Here is a 16546-nt window from a genome sequence, read left to right on the forward strand (position 1 = left end):
ATATATAGAAAGGAGGTCTTGTCATTTGTATCATCAAAGAATTGTTCATTTGTGTAATGTAAAGGATGTTTCCTCCTCGAAGAGGCTGAATTTTAAGTCGTTGATCTATCTTTTCTATCTTTTTGTGATCTCATTGCATAATATTTGGTATCAGAGCTTTCGATTCTAGGATTTTGGTACTCCAAATAGGTCATTGTGGCATTTTCGATATAACTTTTTTTCTATGAAGTTTCAAAAGCTAAAAAAAAACCCATTTGCGCCGAAATCATTTTGAACCTTGGGTCCGAATTTTAGATCTTGTCTCACTATATTTTCGGATATATGATCTAAGGAAGTTAGGGTTTTTGGAAGCTCCATAATTCCATGTGAAACAGGTCATCATGGAATTTTCACTATAATTTTTTCTCCACGAAGGTCCAGACTATGAATTAAAACCCATTTGAGCCGAAATATTGCGGAAGGTTGGGTCTGAATTTTAGATATTTGCTCACTATATTTTCGTAGATATGACCTAAGGAATATAAGGTTTTTGTAGGCTCTCAAATTAGATCCCAAACAGGTGACCTTGGGAAAATCGTCATAACTTTCTTTCTGAGCATCTGATTGAAATTTCGTAAGAAGTTACAGAAATAGGACGACCTGTAGTTTCTTTTGTAACATTTTCAGGTCTGAATATTGAAACATTTACATGTGACACTTAATACAAGTTCACTCTACTGAGCCATTCTATAATCAGGTCATCGTAGGAGATTTGGCATAACTCTTTCTTGAAGAATCTAATATTGAACAGACTGATGGGGCTAGAAAGAGGCCTCTGAGAGCTACCATAGGACGAAATTTCAGAAATTGGAGATCTAAAATTATAGAGTTACAGTCATTTCAAGATCGAGCTCCTAAAATCAAGAAAAAACATATGAGGAACTTTGATGGCAAGGATCTGGTAAATTGGATACTACAGATGGAGAAATATTTTGATCTACATGGTGTACAATTGTTACAAAAGGTACATATTGTATCTTCATATTTAGAACCGAATCATTTTTTATGATATAAAGGGATTTGTTCTCGTAAACCACTTGTCACTTGATCAATTTTCATGGAGGAAATGATAGCACATTATGAGGATACAAAGAGAAACACATGAAATCACTCATCGCAAAATTTCCTCGACATAGTGTTCAAGGAAAGCTTTCTGTAGACCAAAATTGGGCGCGCGCCTTAAGAGAAATTAATGATTGTACGCCAAAGTACCCAAGAAGGATTGTGTTGTGTTTTTCGAAGAGTCAAGTCATTATGAGTGTCATGATTATGCATTCATTAGAACTTAAAGCTTTCATGTCAATATTTTCATCATTACTCTTTTCCTTTGCGTAAACTGTAAGGCAGCAACTAATATAAATCAATGTGAAGGAAACATCTAAGGAAAAGGGGAAAGCGTCAATACTCGGAGAACAGAGAAGAGATGCCTTCACAAACGGATGTCGCATGCAGCAGGACCGCGGATTCCAAAGTATCACTCAACAGATACTGATGGAAATAGACTATCCAAGACTCAGAGTCAAAGGCGCAGAAAAGCAGCATGTTTACAAAAGATCCTGAAGCTCAGACTGGGTAAAGCAAAAAAGAAAGACGCTAAAGAGGGAAGACGCTCCAGAAAAGCCTGGAACAAAGAACGGAAGCAATTTTCAATACAGAAAATTGTTCAGAGAACAAAGTCCCTAACTTATTCAGTCATTCGTACGGCCGGAAACCGAAATAGCAACAGCACAATCAGTTTGAAAGAAATTTGGGTTATACTAAGTATACACACAGTGAATACACCAAGCCAGAGGAAAATTTTCGAAAATATCTTCTAGTTTGTCAGAAAACGGTGCCAGCTCTTGTTATTTCTATTTTCATAGCTCAAACGAAAGGAGAAGACAACCAGCCGACTCTTCCCAGGCGAATGTTGCATTGCTTACAACACTAAGGAGCAAATACAGAAACGGTTAGAAATTAGATTCAATTTTTAGAAATAAATTTGCTTTAGTAGAAGGGCGGTCATTTGAAACTGTGTCCTAAATTTATGTAATTAAGATTAATTAGTTAGTAGTATTTAAACCCTCCTCAGGCATTTGGAGAAAGGTCCGGAAATTTGTCAAAAAACTTGTCCTCAGAACATGCACTTTTGCACCCTTGGAGGGGGTTTTTGATGAATGGATGGATTGAGATTTATCAATGTTTGCATTTAATGTCTGCTACTCATGTTGCACTTTTGTACTCTTAGTAGATATTAGAACAAGTAGAGATAAATCATTATTGCTTGAAGCTTATGAGTGGAACCAGTCATAAATGGTACTTTTATCTCTTGACCAATTTCTACTTATATTCTTAAAGTGATATGCAGTTTTCAGTTGTTTATATGTTAATGCATGAATGTGTGGGTTACCATTTGGCACTTCTGTACGGTGGAGTCATTTATTTGTGCTTGATATATGAATAACTTATTATGCGGTATGTTGTTCACAACTGTTTTGCTTAACTTTTTATGCAAAGTGGTTTATCTTAATTGATTTCTATTCTTATGATAGCTGAATGATCTTTATTACCAGTTATTGTTCGAAATCTCTTTAGATCGCATAATAGAAGAAATACACCCCGGGTTAGCGTAGATTAGATGTGTTGCTTCTTATTAGATTGCAATAGCATAGAATTAGTTTAGAAGTTTGAATTAAATTAGCTTAAAATACTCCTAGATCAGCATCATCCAACTCTACACACACACACACCCCTTAGATTTGGAAACTGGTCCCATTATCCCCAGTCGGACCCGCTATACCAAACGGATAAGGAGCTGCCAACCAAGGTTCGGACCGGGTGGGTATCCCCCTTGTTGTCGACCCGATTTTCGGGGCTTGAACATATTTGGCGCTAGAAGGAGGGCACGAACTATGAATGGCACCTAAATCAAAATCTAAATACCATTCTGAGAGTAAATCACCCTCATCAACTACCCCAACTTCCCCAGTATGTTTAAATCCAGAGTCAGAAGTCGCTCGAGTATCAACCGCTGCTACATACCCTAATATTTCAGACCAATTTATCATTGAACCCCCTGAAATTCGAACTCTGATTCGTAAACTCCAGGGATTCTCTATTTTTACTCAGAGGTCTGATAAATCTCAAAGCAGTGTGACTTCGCAGTACAATCCTGCTCATCCCCTGACCAGATTAAAGAGCGAAAAATTTGGCATTCACCCAACTGAATTCCCTCTCCCCACCAGGAAAAGAGCAAGGAAAACACCACCAGAGTCTGACAGTGAGACTCTTTCATCCACGTCGTCCATTTCAACTCCCTCACCGCGAAGTCAACCACCCACGTCTTCATTCCAAACCACTCATCCATCTTCCACAGCCCCTCCTCTTCAATCATCAAAGATCATAATATCTTCATCTTCCCAGCATCAGGGATCATCCCCTGCACTTCCATTCACTAGCAGCTCAACGATTGCCCAGTCTCCATGGAACAATCCTGGGGCGGTTTTAATGCCTCCACCCCTAAGCCCAATACCAGCCCATCCTGAGAAATGGCTACCCAAATTCAATCCAGAAACAGGCATGCTAGCTGAAGAGCATATCAATAATTTCATGCTTTCTGTTAATCTCAACGGAGTTACCAACGAGGATGCTGTCGTCCAGCTTTTTCCCTACACAATGCAAGGGACAGTCGGGTCATGGTACTTTTCATTACCTTCCGGGTCTATCACAAGTTGGGACATTTTTCAAAGTCAATTCCTTACCAAGTTTGGGGATGACAGATCAATGGCGACGTTGACCAATGACCTATCCAATCTTAAAGCCGAGGCTAGAGAACCCATCAAGGATTTTAATTTACGGTTCAATAAAATCCTCAACAAAATTCCCGCTGCTTCCCATCCCAGCGAAGAAGTGAGATGTGAACCATCAAACTTGGCAATCTTTGTCGATAGGGAAAATAAGACAACCTTAGTTGAAAACTTGACAGAGGCGATAGCAGTAGAGAAACGCGTAGTAGCCCTGGAAAAAAGATCTGTGATAGAGGAACGCAAATCTAAGAAAGTCTCCTACAAGGAAGACCCCAAGAAGAAACAAACGAAAGATCCTTTCGATTTGGAAGGATTACAAAAAGTGTTAAAAACCATGTCCAATGAGATGATTGACATAAAAAAGCAAGTAGCAGAAACTTCTTCAAAAAAGCCCTACAGAGCTTTTAAAAGAAATCCTTCAATGGATGTGAAACCACCCAACGCTATCTCAAACGTCGAATCCGAAGAAGAGGAAGAAGAAGAGAATACCACTGAAGGGCAGACCGATGACGAAGAAGTTGTGGAACTACAAGGAATGTGGGATTTCATCCTCCCACAAGAAGAAGATCAAGAAGCATTTCCAGTTAGCACACGAAGCAAAAACCAACTTGATCCTCCCCAAACTACCCCTAAGCAGAAGGGCGCAAGCCCTGCAGCAAAAGATAAAGTCGCAACAAAGAAAACAACCGCTAAAGCGACTCAATATAGCCCAGTCCAATTAGATCAAACACCTCCATCAAGAACACTCATTGTGTCAGATGAAATGGAGTACAACGTTATCGATGACATGAAAAAGACTAGGGCTAATATCACTCTTTACGAGTTGAGCAAATTGAAACATCAACAGAAGATAATGATGAAAGAATTACATGTCGTGCCTACTATACCTTTACCTACAGCTGTAGCTTCCCACAACATGGGAAGACCTCCAACCAACACGATCAATAAGATTGACCCAAATGACATCGCCTTGATTGGAGGAAGATCAAGGTCTCACACTCCCCCTTTTCTTCTCACTTATGAAATTTTCAATAAAAATGTGCACAATTGTTTGGTAGATTCTGGTGCTTCAACGAATATTTTACCCAGATCAATATGTGCCAAGTTGAATGTTCAACCACAAAAATCCGCGGTGCGCATAGTTCAGATTGATCGATCTCAAGTCGAGGTGATTGGTGAACTTAATCAAGTGACCATAAGATTGTCATCTAACCCGAAGGTATGTCAGGTTATTGACATTCTAGTAGCTGATATCCCTGAATTCTATGGTTTAATTCTTAGCAGGGATTGGTCCGAAAAACTCCATGGATACTTCTCAACCGACTGGTCGCACATGTGGTTACCCTACAATGGTAAACCGGATCAAATAAAGGTTGAACGAGAGTTACACCAGAAGTACATAGTGACGGAATTGGAGGGAGAAAATGAAGCAATAGCATACAACAACAGTATCATAGGCAATTACTCGGTAGATTCTTTCCTCGGCAATTTCAATGCTCATATCTCACCTTACTTAGAAAATTCAGTTTTGTCCCAAGTCGAAATTTTTTCCCAAACTGATAATTCAAAGTGTGTTAATTTTTTAGATAACCCTGTAAATACATCTTTGTTTTGGAAATTATATTTTGATGGCTCTAAATCTAACGAGGGAGCAGGAGCAGGATGCGTTCTGATTAGCCCAGACGGAAATAAGACCATGCTTATGTGCAGACTTGAATTCGATTGCACAAACAATACAGCGGAATACGAGGCCTTGGTGCAAGGCCTATACAAAGCAATCGGGTTGAACGTTAAGTACCTTCAAGTCTTCGGAGACTCTGAGATCGTCGTCAAACAGGGACGTAACACCATACATTTCCTATCAGGTCATTTGAAACACTATCAATCTTTAGTATAAGATCTGACTGCACATTTCATAGCATTCAATATTTCGTCAATCCCAAGACTTCAAAATGCGAGCGTAGACCTGTTAGCTAACGTAGCCTCTAGACTTATTCCCTTCGAAGATTTTAGTCCAGATAGATTCTCAATAGAATTAATCTTTAGACCATCCATCCCTGACAACATTACAAACTGGAGAGTATTCAATGACGATCGTGACATTGTAAATTTCCTCACTTCTGAAGGATCCTACTCAAATCAAATAATTGACGAAGACCATCATGATCACCAAATACAACAAAATAGCACTAATAATGCTATACCTAAATCGGTGGTTAAGTTAGAAGACTTATATGATTTGAAAAGTCGGTTTAAAAGGTCTACCAATTCTAAACTCTACAGTTCGACTCTGAACTACGAATTAGTAAACCTAGGAACCGATGAGAAACCACAAAACGTTAATCTAGGCCACAGCCTAGCCCCTGAAGAAAAATTAGCGTATATCCGTCTTTTGAGGCAAATCAAAAATGTTTTTGCCTGGAATTACGATGAGCTGAAGACATACGACACTTCTATCATTCAACACACTATCCCTATGATTGACAATGAAAAACCTGTCCAGTAGAAACTCAGAAAAATCCACCCCAATTTAGAAAATCAGATAAAAACTGAGCTAAATAAGTTGTTGAGAGCCAGAATAATTTTCCGCGTCATACATTCCAAATGGGTATCCAATATGGTACCCGTTAGAAAGAAAAACGAAGATATTAGAATCTGTATCGATTTCTGGAATCTCAACAAAGCCTGTCAAAAAGACAACTTTCCCCTCCCACCTATGGAGCAGATATTACAGGCAGTAGCAGGCTCAGAATTAATGTCTTTTTGGATGGATTTTCAGGATACAATCAAGTGCTGGTACATCCCGATGATCAGTTAAAAACCACATTCCGAACTAAATGGGGCACATATGCATATCGGAAGATGCCATTTGGTCTGATCAATGCCGGCGCTACCTTTCATAGAGCCATGGACATTACATTTAAAGGTTTGGTCAATAAATCTGTAGTGATTTACCTGGATGATATAACAGTGTACTCCAAGAAGTGAAGCGACCATCTCAAAGACTTGAAACAAATCTTTCAACGATGTTTAAGGTATGGGATTTCACTTAACCCAAACAAATCTTTTTTCGCATTAAGTGAAGGAAAACTGCTAGGATTCATAGTGTCAAAATCTGGTATTCACATTGAACCTGACAGAATCAAAGAAATTTCCGAAATATCCATGCCTCATAACAAAAAAGCCATGCAATCTTTCCTTGGTCAAATCAATTTTGTGAAGAGATTTGTCCCAGACTTCTCAAGTATTGTTTCTCCTTTGCAAAATATGATTAAAAAGAATTCGAATTTTAAATGGGGTCAGGATGAGCATAAAGCATTCAACTTGATCAAAAAAGCTATCATTAACGCTCCATCTTTAGCGACCCCGAATTTTTCAGAATCTTTTATCTTATACACATTTGCCTCAGAGAAATCTTATGCCGCGATTCTAACTCAAGCAAATCAAGAGAAGGCAGAAGCTCCAATCGCATTTTTTAGCTCGAACTTACAAGGTGCTGAACTCAACTATTCAGACATGGAGAAACAGGCATATGTTGTTTTCAAAGCGATCAAGTATTTTAGACCTTTCTTACTTAAAGCCCATACCAAAGTCATAGTACCATTTCCAGCGGTAAGAAACCTTCTGATACAGAAGGATGTGGGCGAAAAGAGAGCAAATTGGATCACCGCTTTACAAGAATACGATCTTGAGATCAAACCAGCAAACATTGTAAGAGGTCAAGGCTTCTGCAAGATGTTGGCTGGAGCATCGCAAATTCCTGAGAACTCATCTGAAGAGGTACATAGATATGAGGTAAGCCTAAACGATGTAGAATCATTATATGCTGACACCATTTATTATCTTAAGAATGGGTATGCTCCATCACACCTGGATCACACCAAGAAAAGAGCTCTGAGATTGAAAGCTAAACAATACCAGCTCATAAATGATGTTCTGTTTAAAAGGAATTATGATTCTGTGCTTCTTAGGTGTCTTGAGAAAACTGAAGCCGAAAAGGTTTTGCAGGAACTCCACGATGGACCAGCAGGCAGACACTATGCTGGAGACGCTACCGCACATAAAATCTTACGTGCAGGATATTATTGGCCCACGCTGTTCAAAGACTCACACAGTTACGTGAGGAAATGCCAAGTCTGCCAGACTGCTGCAGGGAAACAAAATAAATCGTCCATGCCACTACAGCCGGTTAACATCGAGCAACCTTTCAGTCAGTGGGGCTTGGACATAATAGGTGAGATCGTTCCTCACTCTCATAAGCACCATAGGTACATCCTCATGGCAACAGATTATTTTACTAAATGGGTAGAAGCAGTTCCTCTCAAGACAGCTAATTCTAAAAACATTATTGAATTCATAGATCAATTTATAATCACTAGGTTTGGATTGCCAACGGCCTTAATGTTTGATAATGCTTCATACTTTTCTGGAAATACAATGACTGAGTTTGCACTTAAAAGAGGGTTCAAACTGAAATATTCGGCCAACTACTATCCGCAAGGTAATGGATTGGCTAAATCAACAAACAAAAACCTGATCAGGATTATTAAAAGAACAGTCGACCAAAACCAAAAGAATTGGCACAAAGCGTTGGTAAATGCTTTATGGGTAGATAGAATAACGAAGAAAGCTTCAATCGGTACTTCTCCCTTTAATTTAGTTTATGGGAAAGAAGTGGTTCTTCCAACTCACTTAGTCATTCCCTCTTTGTCTTTAGTACAACACATCGATGAGGTATCTACCTCCTCCATACAACTAAGACAAATGGAAATAATAAAATTAGAAGAACAACGAGAACAAGCTAAAAAAACCCATGCCCATCATCAAGCGTTGATAAAATCCTCTTTTGACTCAAGCATAATGACCAGAAAAAACTTTCAGATGGGAGATTTAGTTTTGAAATGGGATAAGGCTCATGAAGAAAAGGGAAAACATACAAAATTTCAGAAGCTGTGGCTTGGTCCTTTTCAGATTGTAGAAGTCATAGGCCCATCGACGTTTATGTTGCAGGATTTGGCAGGTAGAAGAGATTCTTTGCCTGTTAATGGACAGATTCTTAAAATGTATTTTCCATAGAAGATCACTCTTCTATTTTTGTAGGATAGTTTTAGTTTTTATTTGTTTTTCTCTTTCTTATAAATAAAACTAGTTGTAGATGGTCACTAAAAGGGTTCATGAAAAAGACACCAATTCTCTATCGGATTTTGAGCTTTTCGCTTGTACAAGTAGCAAAATTTTTCGAAAAATCTGATTTTTATTATTGACAGGTAGAGTTAACTTTAGCCTAGACATGATGCTAGTTTCAACTTCAAAAACTTTGATGAAAGCAACCTTTGGTAAGAAATTGTTTTATATCAGCACAATGAAAGGTATCAATAATAAAATAAATATTCTCTGTAAAGCTGCTGTTTTCAAACTCTATTATTGTCGTCCAGAGCTTTCTTAAGGAAAAAGAGTGACTTCCTCCCTGCTAAAGGAAATCACAGCATTCAGAGGAACAATCCGAGAAAACATTATATCTCAAAGAATAAGAGGTCTCATCACGAGCTGACTTATCATGATCACAGATATTATAACTTGCTGACCTTGCCAATACTGTCTACCAAAACAGGGCAATGACTCAAGATTGTTGCAATCAAAAGACAAGGGGTCTCATCATGAGCCAGCTTGTTCAGCAAAAGTGTAAATAGAGTGAATGACTGTGTCATAATTTGGCCACCAAACCAAGACATTGTTCTTTAGAGAATAAAAAAGGAAAAAGTGTCAAAAAGGGTTTTTCTCTGAAATGTTGTAAATAACCTCAAGCAGGATAAAGGATCATTGCTAGATAACAGGTAACCCTGTCGAGGCTATGGACGCTTGCGGGCAGCAGAGGCTCTACCTACGACAAATGAGCATATTTTAAAAACCAGCATGCAGAGAAGACCTTATTTTATCTTTGAAAAAGACCGAGTAATGTCTGGTGTGAATACAAGAACTAAGCTTGAGGAAACAAACGATTGGAATATGAAAAGGTTGAGACAAAGTATCATTGATAGGATAAGGAGTAATGTACTCTATCTGTCCATAACAAAATTTAGACATATGAAAATTTTTCTGCTTCGGAAGTAGAAATTCAATAGAAAAGCAGAGATAACTGGTTCTTCACAGTGAATCGCCATTGTTGTGGTCACCAACAACCCCCCTCTTTGTTTGGTATTAGCAATAACACCAAGCAAATGGGGAGCCTTAACAAAAAATCCAAAAAACATTTTATCAAAATTTTTGTATCTTAACTCCCTAAAGCTGTATCGCATCGCGAAGAGAGAGTGAAGCGTTTTCCTATGCACATAAATAAGCTGCGAGGAAGCGACGCGAAATTCATCACATCGCATTGAGAAGCGCTCTTAAATGAAAAATTAAGGAATCGCCGACGGCCAATATGAGACATCGCATATCGCAACATCGCATAAGCAGCACACAGTGATTGGATGATTAAGCGCGATTTGCGATTCGCGATCTGCGATCTTGCGATCTGCGATTTGCGATCTGCGATGAATGCGACCATCAATTCCTGCGATGACACATCTTGACATCGCAATCCTCGATACTGCGATGCGAATCGCAGAAATCACTCATCGCAAAATTTCCTCGACATAGTCTTCAAGGAAAGCTGTCTATAGACCAAAATTGGCCGCGCGCCTTAAGAGAAATTAATGATTGTACGCCAAAGTATCCAAGAAGGATTGTGTTGTGTTTTTCGAAGAGTCAAGTCATTATGAGTGTCATGATTATGCATTCATTAGAACTTAAAGCTTTCATGTCAATCTTTTCGTCATTACTCTTTTCCTTTGCGTAAACTGTAAGGCAGCAACTAATATAAATCAATGTGCAGGAAACATCTAAGGAAAAGGGGAAAGCGTCAATACTCGGAGAACAGAGAAGAGATGCCTTCGCAAACAGATGCCGTATGCAGCAGGACCGCAGATTCCAGAGTATCACTCAACAGATACTGATGGAAATAGACTATCCAAGACTCGGAGTCAAAGGCGCACAAAAGCAGCATGTTTACAAAAGATCCTGAAGCTCAGACTGGGTAAAGCAAAAAGAAAAATACTAAAGAGGGAAGACGCTCCAGAAAAGCCTGGAACAAAGAACGGAAGCAATTTTCAATACAGAAAATTGTTCAGAGAACAAAGTCCCTAACTTATTCAGTCATTCGCATAGCCGGAAACCGAAATAGCAACAACACAATCAGTTTGAAAGAAATTTGGGTTATACCAAGTATACACACAGTGAATACACCAAGCCAGAGGAAGATTTTCGAAAATATCTTCTAGTTTGTCAGAAAACGGTGCCAACTGTTGTTATTTCTATTTTCATAGCTCAAACGAAAGGAGAAGACAACCAACCGACTCTTCCCAGGCGAATGTTGCATTTCTTACAACACTAAGGAGAAAATACAGAAACGATTAGAAATTAGATTCAATTTTTAGAAATAAATTTGCTTTAGTAGAAGGGCGGTCATTTGAAACCGTGTCCTAAATTTATGTAATTAAGATTAATTAGTTAGTATTATTTAAACCCTCCTCAGGCATTTGGAGAAAGGTCCGGAAATTTGTCAAAAAACTTGTCCTCAGAACATGCACTTTTGCACCCTCGGAGGGGGTTTTTGATGAATGGATGGATCGAGATTTATCAATGTTTGCATTTAATGTCTGCTACTGATGTTGCACTTTTGTACTCTTAGTAGATGTTAGAACAAGTAGAGATAAATTGTTACTGCTTGAAGCTTATGAGTGGAACCAGTCATAAATGGTACTTTTATCTCTTGACCAATTTCTACTTATATTCTTAAAGTGATATGTAGTTTTCAGTTGTTTATATGTTAATGCATGAATGTGTGGGTTACCATTTGGCACTTCTATACGGTGGAGTCATTTATTTGTGGTTGATATATGAATAACTTATTATGCAGTATCCTGTTCACAACTGTTTTGCTTAACTTTTTATGCAAAGTGGTTTATCTTAATTGATTTCTATTCTTATGATAGTTGAATGATCTTTATTACCAGTTATTGTTTGAAATCTCTTTAGATCGCATAATAGAAGAAATACACCCCGGGTTAGCGTAGATTAGATGTGTTGCTTCTTATTAGATTACAATAGCATAGAATTAGTTTAGAAGTTTGAATTAAATTAGCTTAAAATACTCCTAGATCAGCATCATCCAACTCTACACGCACACACACACACCTTAGATTGGGAAACTGGTCCCATTATCCCCAGTCGGACCCGCTATACCAAACGGATAAGGAGCTGCCAACCAAGGTCCGGACCGGGTGGGTATCCCCCTTGTTGTTGACTCGATTTTCGGGGCTTCAACAAAGTCCTACAAGGACTTGACTCAATTTGAGTGTGCTGATCTGAACATTGGTCTAGGATAGATTTCATTAATATAATATGACTGTAGGTTACCAACCTTATAAACACTCCCTAGGAATAGTTTCAATCACAATGTTGTCATCATCATGTTGCCACTGAAATACTATGTTGATCCTTCAAGTATCGATATGTTGTTAGGGCTTCTTCCCATCATCAGATTCAGGTCTCTCATTGTTGTAGCTTAGGACCTCATCATAACCGTGAAGCCTTCCTTTATAGTGGTTTATAGTTCCTCTAGCTAGCGTAGTAGAGCCCTCCTTAACTGCTGGTTGGAACCTCTTTTGATAGTGTACAGGTCCTCCTCATAAGACAGTTGTAGAGACTTCTCCCTTCAACGCGGCTAGGCTTCAAGACTGTGGCTAAGATGTGATAGGTCTCCTTACTTGAACAACATCTAAAACACATCATTTAGTATTGTGTGTTGAGTCTCTTTATTATTGTGGATTACAGGTTCATTTAGGCTCCCTTTGACTGCGTCTAATCTATGAATAGAAGATTGCAGCTAGGGCTCTTTTGGAGCTTCCTTTGATAGCGTATGGAAGTCTCCTTGCTGTGATGAAGAGCCTTCTTTTGGGACAGCGAAGGAGCCTCTCTTCACTATGAATTAATTCCTTTAGCACAACATATATGGCTTATGTCTATGGCATGTTTTACATTAGCTAGGGATCCTCCAAGGCTGCAACTATGACTCTTCCTTTGAGACTGCATTTAGGGCAGCATTAGCCCTCCCTTGATAGTGGATTAGTGCACAACTGAACAAAAACTTCAACTCCTAGTTTGGACTGTGGTTAGGGTATCATATCTCTATTAGGACAATGTATAGAATACTTCTTGACTACAGCCAGACTATCTCATTTCCTCCTGCATCTAGGGCTTCATCATCTAGATCTCTCTTGCCACCAAAACCCAAAACAAGTGGAGAGAGATCAAGAGTGAAGTGTGTGTACAAAATGACTTGAAAACCTCTTCTATTTATAATAAAATGTTGAGGATAGATGGGGTAATTTGGTTGCTGTCCGACCTTGATGAATTGTCACATAACACAAATAAATTCATATCTCCATGAATACACGTTGGAATCAAATGATATTTAGATCATTCCTACACCTCTTGATGAGACTGCCCTGTTGTGTCGTTGCTGCACTATGTCATGGTTGTTCCGTTGTGCCACTGCTGCACTATGTCATGGCTGGCCCATTGTGCCACTTCTACACAATGTCATGGCTTTCCCACTATGCTTTGTTATACCATAACAACACCATGAATTTCATGCACTAAATACTAGTTGTCCCATGTTGTACCATTGTACCATTGTTGTCCCATTGTGCACTATATGCCATTGACCATTGTTGTCCCATTGCTATACCATATGCTGCACCATACTACACCAAGTTGCCTTTGTTGTCTTATTGTTGTATCATTGCAACACCATGTAGCATTGTTGTCCCATTGCTGCACCATACATCTTGCTATCCCTACTACTGCACCATTGTTGCACCATACATCTTGTTGTCCATACATCTTTCTATCCATACTATTGCACCATTGTTGCACCATACATCTTGTTGTTATATACTATGTTGTCTATAATGTTACAACGTTCATCATAAGACTTGGATCTATCATTCATGATTGTTATGCAATACAAACAATAGATATAACATCCTTGTTTAGAACAATGTTAGGGATAGTTGAAGGTGTGGCTTCTTTATCTCAGCGTTTACGTGTGAGAGCATTCCTTCCATGACAAAAATGGTATTCCTTTCTCAACTAGGGAGCACTCCATCCACTGATCATATGTCTGACTATACTATCTCTGCCATCAATGCCCTTCAATCCTCTGCTCTACTCTGCTTTGCTAAGATCTACTCTACTCTGCTCTGCTAAGCTTGCTCTACTCTGCTGAGCTCTGCTCTGCTCTACTCTGCTGAGCTCTGCTCTGCTCTATTGAGCTCTATCAGCTCTACGTTGCTGAACCATAAAGAATAAGAATTGATTGAGAATGTCTCATCCCATTCTCTACTGACTTGAAGACATCTTCATTTTAAGAGAGTGTGTCATATCACTCTTACTGACCTAAAATCAGTTTTATTGATCCCAGATCAATATCACAAGAGAGTCTCTCAAACCACTCATACTGATCCGAGACTAGTTGGAGGTCATCCTAGCATAGGGAGTATGGTAGATGCAATGATGCATCCATCGATAGTACTACTATGGTCCCTAACCCCATTTCCATTCTCATTGATCAGATGAGAGGTACTTCTCATGAGTCCCAGCCTGCATGGGGAGGATGCCTTGACAAGAGAACTAATCATCCTATCCCACGGGAGAACTAATCATCCTATCTCACAGGAGAATGAATCATCCTATCCCAAATTCACCTCGGGGTTTCACCGGGGAAGGCTAAGCTATTCACCCTATACACAACACACAATTAGGGGAGGGTGAGTCGCCCTATGGTCACGTGTTGCTCCACTAGGTACACCAAGCCCCCCAGATCTCTCAGATCTCAATGCATGCAACATGCAAGACCCTTATACAAAGGTCTCTCAACGACTACAAGTTTTTTGGGAAAGTCACAGATTTGACCTATCCCACGGGCTTTGAAAAATGTCTACGACCTGTACATCAGTCTCAATGTGATGGAGCCTCCCCGCTTATCGACTTACCATATCCTAGATAAGGTAGTATCTAATGTCTATCTGCTAGAACAATCATCAAATACAGGATTCCTCAACAATGGAATCCCCCCGGTTGTCACAGAGGATCATAATGGTATTCAACATGTGTACAAACAACTCACTGAAGAGTTTCCATAACCAGGCAGCTTCACTCGAGATCATACTCGTAGCTATGTATTCCGTTTCGGCAATGCTTATAGCAACCAACTTCTGCTTCTTTCTCATGCATGATATCGAAGTAGAATCCAAAGAGAACCAACACTGAGAAGTGCTCCAGTGATCCTCCACAATGCTTTCCAAGTCAACATTCGAATAATCATGCATATTCATATTTCTGGCAATGTATCTCAATCCATGAGAGATTATGCCCTGAATTTATCTTAGAAGATTCTTGGCACCAATCCAGTGAGGCTCAACCAAATATGAGCTCACCATGCTAATTGAAAAACATATATACAGACATAAGTTCACCAAGAACATCAATGCAAATGAGTTTATGAAACTCAGAGGCATTCCCCAAACCTGGTCCGGCATCATCACCATATAACTTTTGAAAGTTAGGATCCTCGACGTAGTCATGAGCTTGTAGTTTGCCATTCCACATTCGGAATCCAACTCCCTCTTACTTCAGTGAGTGAATCTCAGTTTCAGCTGACAACTATCAATCCTCTCATATCAAACCCAAGGTGATTTGTTTCAAGCCATAGATGTCTTTCTTCCACCTACATACATGAGATTCCCGATGAATCTCAAAACCCCTCAGGTTGTTCCAAGCCTGTGAACCTACTACATGAGGGGAGTTGTCCCTTTGTAATACTTTCCTTCGGTACATCTCAAACATGTACCTTCATGCTCCTTTTGAATTCAGGCATCCGAATCACCATCCGACTCACATTAGGTAGGAACCCACAATAAGTAGACCTCTATTGCTATAGATGATATTTGTCAACTGTCATGGTCCCCAATGGACCATCCTGCAACTTGGTACAAATTTCCAACCCTAAACCCATGAGTAAAATCATATTTGAAAATTCTATTTTCAAAAATGTACCCTTCCATTGATGAATTCCACCCTGAAACCTTTGACTTCCATTGCCAAAATGGACACCAGGTTCTTCTTGTGATCAGGTACATAAAAGAGATTTTGTAAATGAATCGAGTTACCATCATTCAATTGAGGGGTAACATTTCATTCACCCTTTCTAGGATAGGTGGCATCAGCTCCAAGTATAATCCCACGATTGTTTCTTACCAAATTCGAGAGAGCACACTTCTATCCGATGAAGTGCCTTGAAGCACTATAATCAATAAGCCATATTCCCACAAAATCTTAAGGAGAGGGCCAATACAAGATACCACTTCTTTATCTTATCAAAAACAACATTTGTTTCTTCATACCTGGGGTTCATTCCTTTCCTTGAAGAGTCGGTCATTTCCTTGATGACCTGCATTATCTGTCATTCCTTCGATCATTGAAGATGTCATTGGAATGATTGTTATCTTCATCAACAGATGTGTCCCTTCCATTTGGACTATCATTTGCATAACGGCTAAACTTATTGTAAGCAAGGCATCTGCCCTTCCTTTCACCCTGAGATCCAGACTTCCAATTAA

The sequence above is a fragment of the Pinus tabuliformis genome, chromosome 2_1 (genome assembly GCF_031772625.1).
Source record: "Pinus tabuliformis cultivar Carrire ecotype Pingquan chromosome 2_1, CPIR1, whole genome shotgun sequence".
Classification (NCBI taxonomy): domain Eukaryota; kingdom Viridiplantae; phylum Streptophyta; class Pinopsida; order Pinales; family Pinaceae; genus Pinus; species Pinus tabuliformis.